Raw genomic sequence first — 17,497 nt, 5'->3', positions numbered from 1 at the left:
GCACTATTCCTCCCACTAATACCAATGATGGGGCACTATTCCTCCCACTAATACCAATGATTGGGCACTATTCCTCACACTAATACCAATGATAGGGCACTATTCCTCACACTAATACCAATGATGGAGCACTATTCCTCCCACTGATACCAGTTAAAGGGCACTATTCCTCCCACTTATTTCAATGATGAAGCATTATTCTTCCAACTAATACCAATGAAGGGGCACTATTCCTCCCACTAATACCAATGTTGGGGCACTATTCCTCCCACTGATACCAATGATTGAGCACTATTCCTCCCACTAATACCAAAGATGGGGCATAATTCTTCCCACTAATACCAATGATGGGGCATTATTCTTCCCACTAATACCAATGATGGGGCACTATTCTGCCTCCTACTGCCCACAGGCATTATGTCATTTTATTTATTTTCTGTAATCAAGGATTATTGTGGGGAAAATGATGAGGCACTGTTTCGCCTCCTACTGCCCAGAGGAATTATGTCATTTTTTAATTTTATGTAATCAAGAATTTTCTGTGAGGAAAAAAAAGTCCAATTAAAGACTTGTAGGAAGATGTTTGCAGGAACCTTGATAATTTGCACTGCATTATGGCTATTGCTAATAATATGGCGGTGGTGTACTTGACCTTTATCATAAGCTTTTTTACGATATGGTGATGGCAAGGAAGAATCTCCATAATCTGAACATGAGAAAGACAGGTAAAATGAGAAAAAAGTTGTTTTTAGGGGCATGCCTTCAAGTTGCAATTGCAAAAAGGTTGTTGGCTGCATGAGTGCATGAGACTGAGGTGGCAGGTCATGGGTCTGAGCAGGTATGTCATGGGCCTGAGGTGGCATGACATAGGGTGCAACATCAGCTATAGGATACTGTACAGACATAAACTGTATTCTTTGAATTCCTATTTTAGGAACTAGATCTAAATGTATGTTTTCCATCTCAGGGATTATACTCTAGGCAAACGGACAGGGTTACCTTGTTCTTTTTAATTCAATGACACTAGCTTTTACACAGCTTCAACAATTTCTAGTACCTAGAGGGAAAAGCAAATATTTTTGCTTTTCCTCTGTGTTTTCATACAGATCTTAATACTTTGTTGATCTTTGTCCCAAACTTCCTTTGGCATATTTTGAGTGTTTCCTGCATCAAAATTGATCTCTGCAATGTATGAAAGAAATAGAATAAAAATTGTGATTACAGCATTAGAAATATAAGTGGCAATTTTATTATAGTACTTATTCATCTTTAGACAGCTAGGTCCAGAGACTACAAACTGGAATTTTATTCTCTGCCTCTACCCTGTTTCAGTTTGTCCAACTTGCCTGTGTCCCTGCCAAGATTGCTGGGTCTCCATGCTGTTCTAGAGCAGCATCATTTTTAAGCCATGGTCCTAGAAAGGGATAGGTTCCAGGGGTTTTATTGAAACCTGTTCACTGTTCCCAATGCCAAAAGGGGGATCCGCCCCATACTGGATCTCAAGTTGATCAACACCTTTCTCTGGGTTTAAAAAATCTGCATGAAATGTGCCAGGTAGATCATTGTTTCCCTCTCTCCAAGAGACGTGACCTCTGTTGACACCAAGGATGCCTTTTTGAATTTCCCCAACTTCCTGGAACATGAATGCCATCTACGTTTTGCAATGCAGCATTATCAATTGGTTGCCCTTGCCTTTGGTCTGTCCGCTGCACCTTGGGTTTTCACCAAGGTGCTAGCTCCTGTTCTTGCTCTGCTTCACACGTAGGACATCCCCATAGTGGGATAGTAAGATCGTCAGCACAGGCTCTGTCAGGCAACGTCTAACTGTCCAGACCTTACAGAGGTTCAGGTGGATCCTTCCTGAATCTCCATAGGTCAGTGCTGGAACTGTCTCATTGCTTGGAGTATCTAGGCCTGGATTTTCCAAAGATTTTTCTTCCACAGGACAAACTGCAGATTCACTGCTGTTATTCTCAGACTCTATATCCCTGGAGTCAACCAACCCTCTACATGAGAGATTTGGGCTTGATGGTGAACTCTTTTGATGCAGTCTCATTCCAAATGTTATTCCAGATCATTGCAACTCAACATTCTGGCAGCTTGGGACAGGTAAGCTCAGTCTCTATATTCACCTGACCTAAAAGACCAGTCTTGCCTTGGTCCAGCACTGGAATCAGGGAAACCCTTCCTCCCACTAGACTTGAAGATTATCATGATGGATGCCAGACTGTTAGGCTGAGGAGAAGTGCTCTTTCAGTTTAAGGGATACGAGCACTAGAGAAAGATAATTCTCCGATCAATATTCTGGATCTCAGAGCAATTTGATTATCCAACGCTGAACACTTTGACTAGCGGTTCATCCAACTAGGATTCAATCAGACAATGCCACCAAAGTGGCTTTCTTTAACCATCAGAGTGTACAGAAGTCTGCAAGCTAAAAAAGATCTGGTTCTGTCTTGGAAAAAATGTTATGTTCTAGCCCTGTTCACACATTCCAGGTGTGGAAATTTGCAGGCAAATTTCTTCGATCATCAATGTCTGGACTCCAGAGAGCAGACTCTTCACCCTGAGGTGTTTTCTGCTCTCTGTTACAGGTGAGGGATGTCAGATGTGGATATTGTGGCTTCTAGACTTACCAACAAATGGAGCAGGTTTGTTTTCAGATCCAAGGATCCTCTAACCTTCACAGTGAATGCCCTGGTGACATCATGAGATCAGTTGAACCTGATCTATACAGAGCACTGATTCTGACATTAACCCCCCTCTAACAAGTGGCCTCTGGACACTCCAACCACAGCTCAACTAGTGAATCTGAGAGCTCCACAGCACCCAAACCTGGCAAAACTGTAACTGAGAGACAAGCTACCAGTTTCAATCATGGCACCATAACGAAACTCAGGAAAACCTAAGTATATTCAGTAAAGCTTATAGGAGTTGGAACCTACAGAACAATAGCCAGCAAAACAGGAGCTTATAGCGCAAAACACAACAAGGTCAGAACTCACTGAGTATAGGCCAACAATCGTTACAGAGCAGTGCACCACTGGAGACCAAGCCTAAACTGAAAACAGGCTTGCCTAAGACTCTCAGAAGAGTGTAAGAGTCTTCCAGAAAACTGAAGCTGAAGGATTTCTCCAGGTGCACAGAGAAACAGAGCAGGACCCACTATAGCCCCTAAAAACACCTTAAAAACCTGCAGAGGACGTCAGGTGACGAAACGCGCACAGCGCCGTTGCATCACTTCCGGTTCCGGTATTTTGGTGGAACGCAGTGTGTTCCGGGACGCTATTATCCCGCCTGTACTTTCCATTTAGATTGTGAGTACCCTGTTTTATTTACTGTTACAATAAAGAAGCATTACGGTATTACACTATCGAGCCTTTCTCTTGCCCTTCATGGTTGATTACTGAGTAGCCAGCCTATATCTACGTACTTCACACCATCCCTATTGGAGAGGACCTTAGGATCCCATTTATTCCTACGGTGACACCCGGGACCCCCAGGGACGGCCTTCAATATCCCCCTGATCCAGGAGACTAAGATCCAAAAGAAGGAGTTCCATCTACACCCTAATACCCGCCCTTTACCCCAGTGAGGGGTGGGTACATCTGGTTAGTAGGGCATTTACTAGGGGGATTTCCCTGCACCTCACCAGTTGCCCACCACGGGGTCACCTGAATCCGATTGTATTCAATTTTTTTGGATCTCTCTTTCACGGATCTTCGACTTTTTTGGGACTATCTCTATCACCATCACCGGCTACTAGGACCAAATATATAGTTCCCAGCCAGATATTATATTATTCACCACTTTTTTGCACTATATTGCATTTATTGCGCATTATCCACGCTGTTTTAATATTTGGTTTCATTATCTACTGGCCATATGGACTATATATTTTTAGCCAGTTTGCCATAGTATTTATTGTTTTACACATTACCGTATATATTGCAAATTTCTTATCAACTTCTTTTTAATATACTTATATTCTATTTCTGTGCACTATACAGCACCATTGGTACTTTGCACTTTATACAGTACTGTTTATATTAATATTAATTCATTGGTTTTATATCACTTGCTTGCACCTCATATTAGCGGGATATATTATTGTTATATATTGATTTTATCATAGTATTCCCGTTTTACATGTTGGTTTTTTTTCGCATTTACCTTCATTGCATTTATAGACATTTGCACAAGCACTTTTGTTCACACACATCACGTAGTCACTTATATAATGTACTTATTAATTTATTTAGGCAGCGCCAATTACCCACATTTACCTCTCCCACCTTAAAAACCTAGCCTACAAAAGAAGTCCCCAGTATTTGCTCATTTTGGACATGATAGCATATACACAACATCAGTGCTAACTGTGACATGGGAAGTCTTGAGACTTGCCTGAATGGAGGCAACACCTGATTAAGTCAAAGGCAGTATCTTAAAATACTTGTACAAAAGCAGCATCTGGTCACGCTGGAACAGAATAGGCACCTGAATTACACACTGACCTCTGCAGCAGAAAGAATGCCAAAACAGTTACATTTGATAAAGGAATAGGACTGGGTAACTAACTGTAGAACAATGAAAACAAAAGAAAATGGGGGGGGGGGGGGGTTAGGCATTTGCGAAAAAGCTTACAAACTATAGACAGCATTAAATCAGAAGTAGTAGATATGTCATATTCAGTATTCAGAGATTCTGCGTTGCACAAGGTTAGTCTCAAAGAGTTCCCCAGAAGGGGTTTGTGTTGCTATGGCTAATTTAGTGATTTTTATAGCATACATATGCAATAACATTTTAAGACCATGTATTGTTTTAGAAGCTAATATTCCCCTATTCATATGCTAACGAACCAGTTGGACTGGTTTTATTTCTTTCTTGCTTCTAATGGAAGGAACCTTAATAGACACAAAGCAAAACAGGATTGGAGCTAACAAAGTTTTGGTGAGCATTGCACTGGCAAAGTCTTGGGCGAGCATGGCATTGGCAAAGTCTCAGGAGAAATAGTAGACCAGTCTAAAGTTGAGGCACAACAAATCCAGGAACAGAAGAGACTGCCTCCAATACAGAAAAGATTGCTTCCACGATAGAAGCAGTTATCTCACATTCAGAAAAGGCCAACTCACATTCAGAAGAGGCCAACAGATGCTGGGAAAACTGGTTTACATTTAGAACAGACAAGCCCGGCAATTGAGAGGGCTGTCTCAGTCATAACAGAAGCTGGCTCAGGATGCTGGGCTTCAGAAGTAAACTTCAGATGATGGGTCTTAGAGGCATATTCAGACATAACTCAGGAGTCCCTAGGTCTAGATAAGTAACAGAAAAAAACATGGTGCCGGTTGGTACAGCCATCGCAGAGCTGGTAAGGAAGTATATCTTCTTGAGCTTGGGTGTAAAATTGTTTTCTAGAGTTGTTTTTTAGCAAAGTTTTTGTACTTGGGACTGAGATACTTGCAATGGATATTAGTCTTTTGATGTTCTCAGCAGTCTCAGAGTCACTGGACAAATGCATGGCTATTGAAGTGGAGACTAAATCAGAAGGCAATACTTCAGAATTTGTATCCACATGCAAGGGAGATTCCAATTATGTGGGCACCTGGTACTAGAATACAATATCTTTTTTTCTGCTGCCTTATCCGTAGAAGAATTGGTACAATCCCTCTTCCTGGTACTTGGCAAAGTAAAGAAACTAAACAGCCAAAGAGATGGGTGAAATAGAATTGCTAACATGAGTTGTTGCCACGGGAGACTGAGGCTGTCTAAACAGCTAAAGGTCAGGGTAGGCAACAAACAAGAGTAGTGAAGATACAACCCAAAGTCAGTTTTCTCATTTCTACATTCCTGTTTCTCTAGTTTTTTTTACACGAATTGGAGCCCTGGGCTAGGAAATGAACCTATTTCACAGGCAAGGGGTGTTGAGTAAGCACAGCTAAATAGTGAGGTTTACAAAATTATACATGCAGTGCTCTCACATAGTATGTAAATAAAATTCCAACAACCAAAAAAGTGACATATACTAAAGGTATAAAAAAACTTCTGGTATCTATAAAAAAAAGTAACAATAATCCACGTGTTACACCAAAGTAAAACCCCAAATAAGAAAAATACAATGTTAATTGTGTCTGGTGTTAATTTTGTTGCAAAAATTACATAGATAAGTGAATGAGTCATTCCTTCGGTGTCCCAAATTAAGTTTTATATACACTTGTAAAGATAGATTTACAGCCCATTCAGACTGGCGCGATACGACTTGGTGGGGCGACCTGTGATTTCGGCGCGACTTGCAGGGACTTCATATAATTGAAGTCAATGCAAGTCGCCTCCAGGTCGCCCCAAAGTAGTACAGGACCCTTTTTCTAAGTCGGAGCGACGTGTGTCGCTCCTATTAGAACAGGTCCTGTACTACACTATGGGAGCGATGGTGCGCGACTTGTCAGGTGACAGCCTGACAAGCCGCGCTAGTCTGAATGGACTCTTAGGATTTTGTTGTGGGACTTTTAAGGTGCAAACACACAAATAAATGATGGAGAAAATATAATTTTGATAAAAACAATTTTACAAATTTTGATTTATCAAAGATAACAGACAATGTTTTAAAAACATATAAAAAGAGGAAAGAATAAAGCTTTGAGCAAGCATTATATAGTTATTCTTTCCTCTTTTTATATGTTTTTAAAACATTGTCTGTTATCTTTGATAAATAAAAATTTGTAGAATTGTTTTTATCAAAATTATTTTTTCTCCATCATTTATTTGTGTGTTTGCACCTTAAAAGTCCCACAACAAAATCCTAAATCTACTTTTACTAATATTAGGGATGTGGTGCTTATAAAAACTATCTCCAGCAACCATTTAAAAACCCTTTATATACACTTGTTCCATATCACTTGTTGGTGGTGGGAATTTTATTTGCATGTTGTATGAGAACACTGCATGTATAATTTGAAATTCTACGTTTGTCCCAAGCGGATTTGGTTCAATGTAGTGTACTTAAGCATAAGTACTTAAAAACATTTTTATACATGCAATTATTAGTTTTTGGAGTAAATTAACCCTTTAATGCCGACTCCTGGTGGCCCTTTAAATGGGCTTCAATGTCCAGGCATGGCTTCTTTATCATGTGACCACTGTGAATGGCTCTCACAGTGGTCACATGATTATGAGACTGTCCCGCTGGCTCCCTAATCAGAGGTGGGGACTGAGAGCTGTCAGTGACAGCACGATCAGTATGCTGGGAGCATGCAGTGAGCACAGGCTCTGCACACAACCTTAGGCTGCCATGGACACACGTGCAGCAGCTGGGTGTTAAAGCCCAATTTTTTTTTTTTTTTTTTGATGCCTCTTGTATACATTACACTGTCTGCAGGAGCTTACATTTTAGTACAGAAAAGTCAATTGAAAATACTAAAAAGTGAGGTTGATTGACAGGCTGAACTGGCCATGTAGTTGCTATATTAGCAGGTGGGATCTCTCTCAGTCCTATGCAGCAATAAGGTAGAAGAGAACACATAGTTTGTGGGTGGGGTCATCTGCACTCCTGCACATGGGGGTACCTCTCGTGTGGAGCATTCCCAACAATGCTCGGGATCAGGAGGAGACTGTGGTCATGTGAAACATCTAACATTAAGGCAGTTTCCCAACTTAGAGATGAGCCTTCACTGTGTGTAGTAATAAAGTGCAGAGTTTCTCTCAAAAGTGACTTTTCCCTTGTCACTACACACTGCAACTTGTATGTTGCAATAGGAGGGACCTGTTGAGTTTGCACCCACTCCACCAGTCTGGCGTAGCTCTGTTACCTCACTCCCAGTAACAGGATGGGTTCCCGCAAGCACCTAGCACTGACCTCATGTGTTCTCTCATTTAACTCTGTCCTTTCCATACCTCGTGAGCATGCCATGGATTCCCGTAACGCTATTCTGCTCTTGGTTGCTATGGGAGAAGGACTGCTAAGGAGGGAGCCAGAACATCGACTGGAAGACCTGTCACCTTTACAGGTACCATGCCTAAAGACTGGTTACTGCAGCTTGTTCCTTCACTTGGTTACTCATAGCAACTACACTTCTCGTCCTTGTCTTGTTGAGTTAACCCTCTGTAGTACTACTACTTCATGCCCAATAAGTGCAATTACAGATGCAGGTTCTTTAGGACCGCCAGAACCAACATGCACCCCTTTTAACCTCCCTGGAGGTATTCCCGAGTGTAGCTCGGGGTTAATATACAGTGCCAAAAGCGGTAATCCTGAGCCACACTCGGGATTACCCCTGAATCACACTTACCTTCCGCTACGATCCCCCGCCGTCTCCCCAACATCCTACCGCCGTCCTCCCGCCGTCCTCCAGCCACCCTCCAGCTGTCCTCCCGCTGTGTGCTCCGGCCGATGCCGGCATCTGTCTTCCGGTTCCCTTCCCTGTGAGCACCGTGACACAGGGGGTGGAACTGGCGGGAATTTCAAAAAAGTAAATAAAACAAATACAGTGCAATCTGTTAGGACTACAACTTTGTATCAAGCCATTTCACCACAGCTTTTCACCTAGTGGTTTTCCCAGTGCCCTGCCTGTACTTTTGCGGTTTATTGTGCCTGGAAAATTGAGAACGTCTATTGCATCCAAAAAGCATTCTTTTAGCTCAAAAGTGCTTTTAGACGAACTGGAAAACAGCGACAGTGAATCGGAATTATTTGAAGAACTGAGCGATAGCGATTCATGGGAAAATTCTTCATCAAGTACTGAAAGTGACGACAGTGACGATTCTGCAACTGAGCGCAGCGATGTGAGAACTTGGTGCTCTATTGACTGCGGTACGGATCAGGCAGCGCCCCCAAGATTCCCATTTACTGGAGCACCTGGTATGAAAGTTGACGTTGACCATAACAACCCCTTGGCATACCTACAATTATTTCTGACCGATGAGGTTATTGAAAAAATTGTTATCGAGACAAACTGGTACAAAGAGCAACAATTGGCTATGCATCGGAAGATGCAGAAAGTGGGAACCAGTGACCAAAGATGACATTTGGAAATTTCTGGGCCTAATAATTCTTCAGGGAGTGGTGGGGAAACCCCTGCAGAAGTGGTATTGGGCAGCCAATACAATACTTGCCACTCCATTCTTTGGCACGGTCATGTCCCCACTTCGAAAACAATGAAGAATTTGATGAAACTACTCATCCTGCACCAATACTAAAGAAAATCTGGGAAGTATATCAAATGATTCTACAGAATTTCCAACTGAGCTATGTGCCAGAAAGAAACATCAGCATAGATGAAAGTTTAATGGCCTACAAGGGAAGACTCGGCTGGGTGCAATACATTGCATCAAAGAGGACACGATTTGGCGTAAATCCTACATGCTTTGTGAATTCTCAACTGGCTACATTTGGAACTCACTGATATACACTGGAAAAGGAACAAAATTTGATAAAAAATACAGCAATTATGGAATGGCAACATCTTCTGTTCTTTCACTAATTGAGCCATTGCTAAAACAGGGCTATTGTGTAACAACTGACAACTTTTATTCATCTCCTGAACTTTATAAGGTTCTACTGCAAAACAAAACCGATGCTTATGGAACCGTAAGGGCTAACCGGCGTGACATGCCGCCAATGTTTGGTAAAAAGAAGCTCAAGACAGGAGAAATGGTTGCCTGGCAGAAAGGCAAAATAATGGCACTGCGATGAAAGGACAAGAAAGATGTTTGTCTAATAAGTACAGTTCATAATACCTCCACTGTATGGTACACATGAAAGATGAGAAAGAAGTCATGAAGCCACAAGTAGAGATAGACTACAACAACACCATGGGAGGTGTCGACAGAGCCGACTAAGCAATGACATTCTACCCATCTATGAGGAAGCAGCAAAAAAAAAAAAAAAAAATACTATAAAAAGATCTTCAGACATCTTATTCAGCAATGCTTGTGGAATGCCTACATTCTGCTCAAAAAAAAAAAAAAGTGACAAGCCTGTGATTCATTCGGACTTAATTTGGAAAGTTGCAGAACATATCTTTCTGAATCAGCAAACACCATCAATGGCTGTAAATACATCTGGACATCATGCTGTTGGCGTTGTCAACCCGGAACGCCTGACTGGTCGTCACTTCATGGACTACATCCCACCAACTGAGAAAAAGTAAGAACCTACAAGGATGTGTGTGGTTTGTTGCTCGAAGTGAGATGACAGTTGAAGGAAAATCAGAAAGGAAACCAGATTCTATTGTCCCGATTGTGACGTCGGACTTTGTGCAGTCCCATGTTTAAAAATCTTTCATACTCGTGATGTTTACTAAATCATTATTACAGCGACTAGTAATATCGCACCACTTGTTTGTACACAATTCAGTGTTTTTGGTTTGATTATATTATTGAATAAAATGTATTATTATTGTATTATAATTTATGATTTTGTGTTTCAAACCTTATCATACTCGGATGTCTACTAGACTCTTGTTTGGACAGATTTAAGTTATTGAGTTATTCCTAAGAATTACAGGCCTAAAATATAAAAAACATATCTCCATGCAAAACAATGCACCACTTTGAGATAAAAAATTCTGACATAATCAGACTGCCAGGGAGGTTAATTAACTTCAGACCAAGGCCCAGAATGGTCAACATAACTTTACTGTTGAAATGCAGCATGATAATAATACAGCACGAGCAATGTCCATTCCCAATCTAACATGATGTAGTGACCCAGGCATACCCCCGCATACCTCCATATAGCCATTATCCATGACTTGGATGATGTCCGTGACCCCCAGTATCTTCATGTCTTCTTCCTGGCAGCAGGACTTTACATTGCTCTCTAAAGATGACTACTCCTAAAATCACTCTCCTACTGCTTCTCCTGATCTTAGCAGTCATCCTCTTTATATATCACAGATGGACCTGCCAAAACCAAAAGTTTTATACCTAGGCAGATAGTTCTTAACCATTTCCCCAGCCTGGGCCCGCTGCTGGAAACAAACTAAATGCATTTCAACCTGCTTACAGTGGTAGAACCTCAAACAGCAGGTCAGCTTTGCCACTGGTCTGTAACACATTGTAGTAGCACTGAAGTTAGGGATACCACCTGTCCAGGTTTTGAATTATGTGTCTGGGTTTTAGTCCTCCTAAAACCCGGACACAATATTCAGACAAGAATGTGGCTCGGAACAGGGCTTGACGGGAAGGGGGGCACTATGCATGCCATATTACTATTCCCTTTGGAGCGCCCAAAGGTGTCCCAGGTCTGTTATACTCCTTTATTGTATGTTATAAAAAAAAAAAAAAAGATTCCTGTGCGCCGCTAAAGTGTTCGGCTTTGGCTTGAAGAAAAAGTGGCAACCCTAACTGAAGTGCTTCTCTCAGCAGTTCAGCTAACACTGTTCCCCTCTGCTCTACTGTATATTTACATTATAGAATAGGAGATTGCTAAAGCCCCCTACACACAGGCCAAATATCGGGTGGTTCAATAGAAACAGGCCGACATTCAGCCCGTGTGTAAGGCAGCCAGCGGAACCCTTTGCACCTGAAAAATCAACCTGTGTCCTGTAATGTACTCCAAGAAAAGGATATTATGGTAAGTCCAGAAATCTTTTATGAACATATAAAGGGGAAGATAAGAGTGAAGCTTTGGGTCACAGTGGAACATCATTTAATTTCCACTTTGTAGCAGTCTACTGCAGGATTAATAAGCTTCAAGCAGTCGTAAAGCATGCTAAAGCCTGCAAAAAAAAAACATGTTTAAAGTTACAGCCAACACTCCCATTATCTAACAAACTTCTACATTGGTGCCAAATGGTGCTTCCATACCCAACTGAACTTTCAGTTTAAATTAGTTAAATACAGTATATTCCCGATGTATAAAAACAAAAGATAGTCAAAGTCTGATAATCCTTTTCTTTAGGAAGCAGAAAAAGAGTGGAAAAGCCTGGTTCCTCGACATTTGCTCTCTGTGTGAAAGCAGTGGTCTCATTGCAGAGGTCTGAGATGTCATCTGCTGACCTATAGCTCTGCAATCAGCAAATTTCATGCTACCTGCTGATATATAGCTGAAATCTCTATCTCTGACTCAGCAGGGGACACATTGGACCTCTATGAAGAGACTACTGCTTCCCTACAGAACACCAGAGTCCTTCTCTGCAGCATGCAATCATGAGACAGGCTTCTTCACTTAGGTTTTGGCTACTTCTGAAGAATACATACTATAAGACTTTTGTACAACTGATTTTATGCACTTGGACCCATAAAGCTTAACTGAGTTCAGTTGGGCTTTATGAGCTTCAAGAAAGCAGCCTGGAATATAATACTTTGTGAAGAGTAAGGTCTTTAGACATGTTTTTATCAGCTAAGATAAGGGGCCTTTTTACAATTTTTAGCTTCCATTTTGGTGCATTACCGCATACATGTACAAATTATGTGGCATGTCAATATAAGCTGCGTTAGGTCAGACCAGTTATTTTGAAAGGACGGTCAACATACCACAATGGACAAAAAAACATTCCTGCACCATTTTTGTAACGCAGCACAACACAATGCATGGCATTGTAACATAGGGGTTGTAGTAATCAAATATCATGCCATATTTCCCATCTCAAACCACCAATAATATTTTAATGCTACTATCATACATGTGTTTTAGTTAGATGCATTGCAAATTATTGCATATACCTGAAGCACATTAGTCCTGAGTTATTTGAGGGGACAGCAAATTTACACTGTCATACAAGCTATACACTCACTACTTTACATTGTAGCAAAGTGTCATTTCTTCAGTGTTGTCACATGAAAAGATATAATAAAATATTTACAAAAATGTGAGGGGTGTACTCACTTTTGTGAGATACTGTACTGTATATACATATGTATGTGTGTGTGTGTAAATATATATATATATATATATATATATATATATATATATATATATACAGTGGGTACGGAAAGTATTCAGACCCCCTTAAATTTTTCACTCTTTGTTATATTGCAGCCATTTGCTAAAATCATTTAAGTTCATTCTTCTTCCTCATGAATGTACACATAGCACCCCATACTGACAGAAAAACACAGAATTGTTGACATTGTTGCAGATTTATTAAAAAAGAAAAACTGAAATATCACATGGTCCTAAGTATTCAGACCCTTTGCTGTGACACTCATATATTTAACTCAGGTGCTTTCCATTTCTTCTGATCTTCCTTGAGATGGTTCTACACCTTAATTTGAGTCCAGCTGTGTTTGATTATACTGATTGGACTTGATTAGGAAAGCCACACACCTGTCTATATAAGACCTTCCAGATCACAATGCATGTCAGAGCAAATGAGAATCATGAGGTCAAAGGAACTGCCTGAAGAGCTCAGAGACAGAATTGTGGCAAGGCACAGATCTGGCTAAGGTTACAAAAAGATTTCTGCTGCACTTAAGGTTCCTAAGAGCACAGTGGCCTCCATAATCCTCAAATGGAAGACGTTTGGGATGACCAGAACCCTTCCTAGAGCTGGCCGTCCGGCCAAACTGAGCTATCGGGGGAGAAGAGCCTTGGTGAGAGAGGTAAAGTAGAACCCAAAGATCACTGTGGCTGAGCTCCAGAGATGCAGTCAGGAGATGGGAGAAAGTTGTAGAAAGTCAACCATCACTGCAGCCCTCCACCAGTCGGGGCTTTATGGCAGAGTGGCCCGACGGAAGCCTCTCCTCAGTGTAAGACACATGAAAGCCCGCATGGAGTTTGCTAAAAAACACCTGAAGGACTCCAAGATGGTGAGAAATAAGATTCTCTGGTCTTATGAGACCAAAATAGAACTTTTTGGCCTTAATTCTAAGCGGTATGTGTGGAGAAAACCAGGCACTGCTCATCACCTGTCCAATACAGTTCCAACAGTGAAGCATGGTGGTGGCAGCATCATGCTGTGGGGGTGTTTTTCAGCTGCAGGGACAGGACGACTGGTTGCAATCGAGGGAAAGATGAATGCGGCCAAGTACAGGGATATCCTGGACAAAAACCTTCTCCAGAGTGCTCTGGACCTCAGACTGGGCCGAAGGTTTACCTTCCAACAAGACAATGACCCTAAGCACACAGCTAAAATAACGAAGGAGTGGCTTCACAACAACTCCGTGACTGTTCTTGAATGGCCCAGCCAGAGCCCTGACTTAAACCCAATTGAGCATCTCTGGAGAGACCTAAAAATGGCTGTCCACCAACGTTTACCATCCAACCTGACAGAACTGGAGAGGATCTGCAAGGAGGAATGGCAGAGGATCCCCAAATCCAGGTGTGAAAGACTTGTTGCATCTTTCCCAAAAAGACTCCTGGCTGTATTAGATCAAAAGGGGGCTTCTACTAAATACTGAGCAAAGGGTCTGAATACTTAGGACCATGTGATATTTCAGTTTTTCTTTTTTAATAAATCTGCAACAATGTCAACAATTCTGTGTTTTTCTGTCAGTATGGGGTGCTATGTGTACATTCATGAGGAAGAAGAATGAACCTAAATGATTTATCAAATGGCTGCAATATAACAAAGAGTGAAAAATTTAAGGGGGTCTGAATACTTTCTGTACCCACTGTATATATATATATACAAGCAAACACGTGTATTTGAGCTTTGGGGTGCAAACGCTGATGCAATAAGCTTCACACACCTATGGCAAGACGTAATACATACCTGAGAGTGGGCACATTGCTTGGCACACATGTAATTGACATGCAGATTATATCTGATGCCAAATCCACTTTAACACCTTCCCGCCTGGCCTGTAGCACAATGATGGCCGGGTGGGAGCACTGTTTTGGGAGGACATTATATGACATCATCCCAGAATGTGCCTCTCGTGCAGCCGCAGGGCCGCACAGTGACACAATCTGTCACCGGCTGTGTCCTCCAGCCTGCTGCCAGTACCATGTGATCACTGTGACCAATTACCGCAGATCACATGACAATTGTAAACAGTGGATGGCTTTCTTTTATGCCATCCATTGTATGCAATTGTGTTGTTAGCTGTGATTGGTCACAGTGATCACGTAGTACAGATAGGGCCAACCACAGCCCATCTGTACCATATGATTAGCTTTGGCGAATCACAGCAAAACACACTGAGTGAACCAGTTTCATTCAGTAAAAATGGTTGCTTATGCCAATGAAATTCACTGGTATAAGCAATCAAAATGTGTAAAAAAAAAAAATCCTGATCACTTCCCCAGAGTAGTACAGCGTTACTATAGTAACACTGTATTGCTCTGGTCACAGTGTGTTAGAACAAAAAGAAAAGAAAATGTAATGAAAAAAAAAAAAAAATTGAAGATCATTTTTTTTACATACTGTCACCAGTCAATGTCCCTGATCACCGCCACACCAGTTATATGATAATGCTGTACTGCACTGGTGACAGTATGTAAAATAAATTGTGCAAACTTTTTTTTTTTTAATTTCTTAATTTTCCAAATAATTGGGACAAAAAATTACAACATCAAAACACTCGCCATGCCTCTTACTGAATTACTTTCCAAAAAAGGAGTCATTTGGGGGTATTTATACTGTCCTGCTGTTTTCGGGCCGCAAGAGATGAGTTAGGGTGTCAGTACATCAGGATTGTTCAATTTTCAAAAATACAGTGGGTATAGAAAAGAATCATCCCCCTTTAAATAATCACAATTTGTTGCTTTGCAGCCTGAAATGAAGACAGACACAGTTTTTGTTTTATCCAGCTGTATTTACTCTCTGACCACTGCTCATATTGGATTACCTTAACCACTTCAGCTCCAGAAGGTTTACCCCCCTTCATGACCAGGCCATTTTTTGTAATATGGCACTGCGTTACTTTAACTAACAATTGCGCGGTCGCGTGACACTGTACCCAAATAAAATTGATGTCCTTTTTTTCCCACTAATATAGCTTTCTTTTGGTGGTATTTGATCCCCTCTGCGTTTTTTTTTTTGCACTATAAACAAAAAAGATGTAAAAAAGCGAATTTCTTCATCAATTTAGGCCAATATGTATTCTGCTACATATTTTGGTAAAAAAAAAAATCCCCAATAAGCGTATATTGCTTGGTCTGTGCAAAAGTTATACGTCTACAAACGATAAGATATTTTTATGGAATTTATATTTATTTATTTTTTACTAGTAATGGCGACGATGAGCGACTTATAGCAGGACTGCCACATTGCGGCGGACAAAGCAGAAACTAAGTGACACTTTTAACACATTTTTGGGAACCAGTACAACACTACAGTGATCACTGCTAAAAAATATGCATTGTCACCATACTAATGACACTGGCAGGGAAGGGGTTAACATCAGGGTTAAATGTGTTCCCTGGGAGTGCTTACTAACTGTTTGGGGGATGCTTTAACTGTGGGAAGACAGAGATCCATGTTCCTGCTTAGCAGAAACACAGGATCTCTATCTTCCCTACTAACAAAACGGCGATTTTGTTAGTAGGTCCAATCACAAACCCCACCCCGTGCCCCAAACCCGGAAGTAGCAGAAAATGTACAGGTATGTACAGATATGTAGGGCGGTTGGCAAGAGGTTAAGTATACAACAAGGCAGACCTCCTTCCGCATGGAGATTCAACCAATTTTGGCTTACCCTACTCCCAGAGGAGGATAAGCTCTTAGAAGATTGGAGGCGATAGTTTGCTGAAAATTTTGAAACCACTTTCTTTCCAGCAGTCTGGGATTCCTTTAAACTCCATGCCAGATCCACTCTTATCACACATGTTGCTAGGTTGAAGGATGCATCTGAAACAGTTTTGGACCAGGCAATGTCTGAGCTGTCTTCTACTGAAAGGCAATATATAGCAGACCCCTCATCCACCCGAACCGCTTCTCTAAAGCTGCAAACCAGAGTAGTAGATCAACTACAATACGAAAAAGCTAGATGATAATTTTTTAAGCAACAGAAACTTTTTGAGCACAGTGAACCAGTAGGAAAGCTTCTGGCATACCTAGTACACAGTGAAGACAGACCCCTTGTTAGTATCAATCTACGCTCCCCTAGAGGAGATGATATAACAGATCCCAGTCAGGTTACCGATACTTTCCGAGAGTTTTTTGGGACATTATATAAATCTACTGTAACAAGTGATATATGGAACCAATGTGTACCTTCCTGGATAGTATTTAATTCTTCAGTCTCACTGAAGAACAGATTGAACTGCTGGAGGCTTCGAGATGAGATAGCTGAGCCTTGAATAGATGACCTGCCCATCAAGTTTTCTTTCCCACTATAGCTACCTTTTAACACCCAAACTTTTATCTCTCTTTAATATTTTATTTTAATCTTCCACCTTGCCCCCTACTATGAGAGAGGCGCTCATTGTACTAATCCATAAGCCCGGACTAGACCTAGGCCTTCATGAATCTTATTGCCCGATCCCATTGCTACAAGCGGATATTAAAATTTCAGCAAAAGTACTTTCCCAATCTCTTAACCAAGACAGGAATACACGAAGACCAGACAGGTTTTATGCCTGGTCGTAATACCTCCTTCAGTCTACGCAGATTGT

General features: G+C 41.2%; 1 pseudogene across 1 annotated transcript; it reads left to right on the top strand.

Annotated features, from left to right (window-relative positions):
* Nucleotides 1–676: 676 nt before the first annotated feature.
* Nucleotides 677–16,873, top strand: LOC309566927 (annotated as a pseudogene). Its single transcript has 5 exons — nucleotides 677–725; nucleotides 2,595–2,651; nucleotides 5,416–5,605; nucleotides 8,529–9,359; nucleotides 16,662–16,873. The product of its transcript is annotated as an uncharacterized misc_RNA (transcript).
* The last annotated feature ends 624 nt before the right edge of the window (nucleotides 16,874–17,497 follow it).

Source organism: Pelophylax lessonae (assembly GCF_965119305.1).
Source record: "Pelophylax lessonae genome assembly, chromosome: 11".
Taxonomy (NCBI): Eukaryota; Metazoa; Chordata; class Amphibia; order Anura; family Ranidae; genus Pelophylax; species Pelophylax lessonae.
Note: the sequence above shows the minus strand (reverse complement) of the source record. Positions and strands in the feature narration are given on the sequence as shown.